The sequence below is a fragment of the Lates calcarifer genome, unplaced genomic scaffold (genome assembly GCF_001640805.2).
Source record: "Lates calcarifer isolate ASB-BC8 unplaced genomic scaffold, TLL_Latcal_v3 _unitig_2063_quiver_3334, whole genome shotgun sequence".
Classification (NCBI taxonomy): domain Eukaryota; kingdom Metazoa; phylum Chordata; class Actinopteri; family Centropomidae; genus Lates; species Lates calcarifer.
Window position 1 is genome coordinate 1,165 of NW_026115957.1, and position 5,602 is coordinate 6,766.

Below are 5,602 nucleotides of genomic sequence, written 5' to 3' on the forward strand. Positions count from 1 at the left end.
TTCAAGTTTTAATTTTTTAGATCTTTTTGAAACATTTTCAAAATCTATTTTTTTTAAAGGTTTTGTACTTGAGTTTGATAGTTAATGTTTAGACTTGTTTTTTTACAGTATCATGCTTGATTCCAGGACCTATTTTTAAAGGGTTTCAATGTATTTATTAAAAGGATTTCATATTTTTTGTTTAATTTACATGTGTTCTGTTATACATATTTTTCAGACTTTTCAGAATTGTTTTACAGCTACATTGTTGAAAAATACTAATTAAAACTGGTAAGTCTCAGCAGCTTTAATTTCTATTTGCTATTTGTCATTATCTCAGCTGCAGTTTGGCACTTTAAAACCTCTTGCCTGGAACAGAGTCAAAAGAATAAACCAATACTGACCTTCTAGAAATGTCTTCATGTCTGTTCTTCTATCTGTGATTTAATGGGTGAAGTTTGAATCCTGTGAAAAAAAAGGCAACAAACATTAATGTAATGATGTCACTTTTAACACATCAAAATATAAGCAGAGAGTTTCTGGGTATTGAACTTCAAACAGTCAAAAGATAGAGAAGTAAAAGACACTAAATCTGCAAAGAAACCAGAGTATGAGCTATGTGGTTCTGGAAATTTGCTTTCTACACAAGGACAGAAGAAGCTGCTCTGACTGAAGAACTGACTCCACCAGCTCCTGATATTCACACAACAGCAGTGGATAGAAATGTTTGTTTCTCTGAAAGTCAGTTAAAATTTGAACTAATTTTGGTTGAAAGAGCGGGGAGAGAGAAAGAGACAGACAAAATTAGAGAGAGAGTAAAGCAGGGTACACACCAAAAGATAATTTAAAACATCTTTTAGTGTGTACCAGGCTTAAGAGAGCGAGGGAGAGAGAGACCTTATGTTTAAATTCTTCATTTTCTTTGAACTATGTAAATAAACTTTAATAATGAGTGATGTCTTTTTGTGACAAACTATTCAGACTTCAGATCAGTTACTGAAGATATGTAATTTAATGTCAGTGCTCTGTGTTGGACAGTTGATATAAAGCTGTTTGTGAATTACCTGGGGGCCTCAGTCCTGGTCTCAAAGAACGTCTTCATTGCATGAAGACTCTGTGATTGTGGACAAAGTGGTGACACCTAGAGGAAATTAAAAAAAAATATACAAAGGAAAATGATCAATACACTATGGCCTGTTCCTGATCAACAGTTGAAACCCCAAAACACACATAAATATTCAACATTACAGCCAAACAAGAACATTTTCCAAACGTTAGATGAGTGTCTCAGAAAATGGGCTGTTAACTATCACATTCACTCCCCTCCAAAAGTAACAGTAAGGCCAATTCCATTATTTTTGCTGTAGACACACTTTGTTTGAACCCACCCATTTCTCCATCGTGAAGCAAAATTATTGGAACATGTAACTGACACAGGTTTTTTATTATAAACAATAAATAGCGTTGAATGTCTATTCTCAGTTTCAGATTTGGGTTTTGCCCATGCAGACTGTATTTACAGTTAGAGGTGTAACCGTCATGAAAACCAGAGAGCTGTCTAGGCCAGACTCATTGAAAAACAATCAATGAAGCTGAGAGAAGATGGAAAATCAATCAGAGCCACTGCACAAACATTGGCCATAGCCAGTACAACCATTTGGAATGTCCTGAAGAAGAAAGAAGCCCACTGGTGCACTAAGTAACAGACGTCAAACAGGTAGACCAGGGAAAACATCAGCTGTTGACAACAGACACATTGTGAGAGCTTTAAAAGAAAAACCCTAAAACAGCTGTTAGTGTCAGCAACACTACCTCCAGAGGGCAGGAGTGAGGGTATCACAATCTACTGTTCGCAGAGGACTTCATGAACAAAAGTACAGAAGCTACACCAAAAGATGCAAACCACTAATTAGCAAGAACAGGACTGGAATTTTCCATAAAGTACAGAGACAAAAATTCTGGGACAAAGTTTTATGGACAAAGATGAATCTTACTTAAGTGATGGAAAAGGCTAAAATTTAGAGTCCAAGTCCAAGAAACACAAACACACACTTCAACCCACTCAAGTAAAAACGACGACAAAACCAAAGACATCCTTAAATGACAAGGCTAATGCTAAAGGCTAAAATTTGGAGAAAGAAAGGATGTGCTCCACTGTAGAAAACACAGTGGAGGTAATGTCATGGCTTGGGCTTGCATGGCTTCTTCTAGGCCAGACTCATTGATCTTTATTGATGATGTCATACATGATGGCAGCAGCCAAATGAAAAGAAACAATTTGTCTGCCATTTAAATAAAGATGCAACCAAACTGATTCATCGTGCAGCAAGATAAAAACCCAAAACACCAAACAAGTTCATCAGGGGCAAGAAGTGGAAGGTTTTAGACTAGCCAAGTCAATCTCCCAGACCTAAACCCTATAGAGCATGTATTTTACCTGCTAAAGAGGAGACTGAAGGGACTAACCCCCCCAAAACAAACAACAACTGAGAGAGGCTGCAGTGAAAGCCTGGAAAAGCATCACAAAAGAAGAATGCAATGGGTGACAGGCTTGATGCAGTTACTGCAAGCAAAGGATTTGCAACTAGATATTAAGTATTATTCACTTTAATCTATTTTGAGGCTATCTATTCCAATACTTTTGCTCACCTAAAAATGTGATGTTCCATTACAAATAACACTATATTCTGAGTTGTGTATCAGATCCAGATGTAAATACCTGGAAATAAAAGCTGAAATGATCTCTTGTCTCATATTCATCTTTTGATGTCAAACCCAAATGTTTTCAGTCTACAGCAAAAATAAAGGAATTGTCCTCACTGTTCCAATACTTACGGGGAGGAGTGTATGACAAGAAAAAGCATCACATCTTTAAGAATCAGTAAATATTTGGGAAAAATAAACTAAAATAATTATTTCAAATCTTAAATTTCTACATTAATTGTCTGCCAACTAATCACTGGAGGAACTGTGTATATTACTGTGGACTTGCAATATTTTTAATTACACTTCAGTCCACAGGCAGAAAATTAACTGACAACTATTTTGAGTTTTAAAAATTTTATATAAATAGCACTATTTTCTAACAGTTTAGACAGGAGATTAATCAGTTATTATTATATTCAATGCTAATCTCATTACCAAGGATTCAATCAACAACACTGTTACTAACATTAATAATTCAGCTCTTCAACACATTTTTTCAGACTGGGTAAATCTTTAAGACACATACCTGTTTGGTTTGTCAGGTGACCCCTGGTGTTTCTATCCAGGCTGCAGCAGCGGAACCAGTAAACCTGGAAAACACAAGTACAACACTTGAAAAACAAATAACTTTATTGGGCACTTTATTCTTACTAACAACTTTATTCTTAATAAAGAATACTTCACCTCCAAAACTTGAACAGTGTAGAAGAATACAACACTGAAAACTAAAGACTAGAACCTTGGCAGTCACACTTGAGGCTTATAAATTAATTATGTTACTAGAATATGACTTTATTGATATCCGAGAGAAAAGCAATTTTCAATTTATAATCATTTCTAGCAGTAATCTCAGCTCATACCTGACCTACTCTTGAGGCTTAAAACTTGTGGCAGAGCACAGAGTTAAAATCTAGTTTTCAAGCTTGAATTTACCACAAAACTGAGCTCAATAATGTCTGATGTCACCACAAATTTCTAATCATCAATACACACAACAAGGGATCAATGGATGGCTCTGGACAGATTACTACCACAAAGCTACAAAGACACACAAAACGAAAAAGAGGCTTAAAAACTGAGTTGCAAAATGATCACAGTAAGATGCTTAACTGCCAAACTGAAACACAAAATGACCACAAAGAAACGTAGGAACAGACACAAAACTACAGACACAATACAGTGCAAATCAACCACAAAGTAGCTGACTTTTACTAGATGTAAAATCAGAGATGCAAAATGATGCACCACAAAAAGACACAAAATAATCACATTGACATGATAATCCACCATAAACTGACCTAAAATGACCAAGACGGAGCCCAGAATTACAAGGTAATTGTAGAGAGAGATGCAAACGGAGTTGTAAACAGACAAACTGACTACTAAACAGTTGCTACCCTCCACAACTCATGTCAAGGACACTTAAGTCCAAGAAACACAAACACACACTTCAACCCCCTCAAGTAAAAACGACGACAAAACCAAAGACATCCTTAAATGACAAGGCTAATGCTAACGGCAGACGCTACTGCTAACGCTCGCCATTAATGCTAAAGGCTAAAATTTGGAGAAAGAAAGGATGTGCTCACTGTAGAAAACACAGTGGAGGTAATGTCATGGCTTGGGCTTGCATGGCTTCTTCTAGGCCAGACTCATTGATCTTTATTGATGATGTCATACATGATAGCAGCAGCCAAATGATCAGAAATAATTTGTCTGCCAATTTAAATAAAGATGCAACCAAACTGATTCATCGTGCAGCAAGATAAAAACCCAAAACACCAAACAAGTTCATCAGGGGCAAGAAGTGGAAGGTTTTAGACTAGCCAAGTCAATCTCCAGACCTAAACCCTATAGAGCATGCATTTTACCTGCTAAAGAGGAGACTGAAGGGACTAACCCCCCCAAAACAAACAACAACTGAGAGAGGCTGCGGTGAAAGCCTGGAAAAGCATCACAAAAGAAGAATGCAATGGGTGTTCCAATACTTTTGCTCACCTAAAAATGTGGTGTTCCATTACAAATAATGCTATCCTCTAGGTTGTGTATCAGATCCAGATTTAAATACCTGAAAATAAAAGCTGAAATGATCTCTTGTCTCATATTCATCTTTTGATGTCAAACCCAAATGTTTTCAGTCTACAAAAAATACAAAATAAACGAATTTGTCACACTGTTCCAGTACTTATGGACACATACACATACACACATCGTTAAATGATAAGGCTAATGCTAACGGCGGACACTACTGCTAACGCTCGCCACTAATGCTAACGTGACGCGAACACCCAGATATAAGAAAGCCAGATAGAGACAGAAGAAATGACAAGGAAATGACCACATTAGGTGCCCACAACTCATGTCGGGAGCCCTCGGATTGATAACAGAATTAAACGATATCATTACAAGGTAATGCTAATGCTAACACTCTCCGATAATGTTAATGCTAACGCTAGCCGCTAACTGTTTGCCTTACCTTCACGCCGCAGGTGTGTTCAGTGTCCAGTCTCACTTGTGTTCGACAAAAAAGCAGCTCCAGAATTTGTTTTAGCATCCAGATCTCTCCATTAACGACAGAAAAGCAGCTCCAGAGTTTTTTTTAGCATCCAGCCCTCTTCCTTGACGACGTTTTCTCTTCGTACTGACAAACAGGAGCAACGGTTCAAACTTGGTTTAAATCTGTTTTCCGACTTCCTTTCTCCGCCTCTCTGAGCTCCTCCCGGAAGATTGTGGCCAATGAGGGGACACGTCGTAGACAATGACGACATACGTCTGTTAATATTGGCAGAAAAACGCTGATTGGCCAAGCGATTCTGGTCCGCCTAGCAACCACGTCTGATTGGTCTTAAATACATCCATGGCAAGGACGGAGAGAAGCCTTGATATATTATAATATCTGGCGTACAGCCATGCGCGG

General features: G+C 37.6%; 1 long non-coding RNA gene across 1 annotated transcript; it reads right to left on the minus strand.

Moving 5' to 3' along the window:
- Positions 1-409: 409 nt before the first annotated feature.
- Positions 410-5,399, minus strand: LOC108891952 (uncharacterized). Its single transcript, XR_001962394.2, has 4 exons — positions 5,162-5,399; positions 3,212-3,275; positions 1,044-1,120; positions 410-444 (listed from the first exon to the last, which is right to left on the minus strand). It is a non-coding gene; the product is annotated as an uncharacterized LOC108891952 (long non-coding RNA).
- Positions 5,400-5,602: the final 203 nt, after the last annotated feature.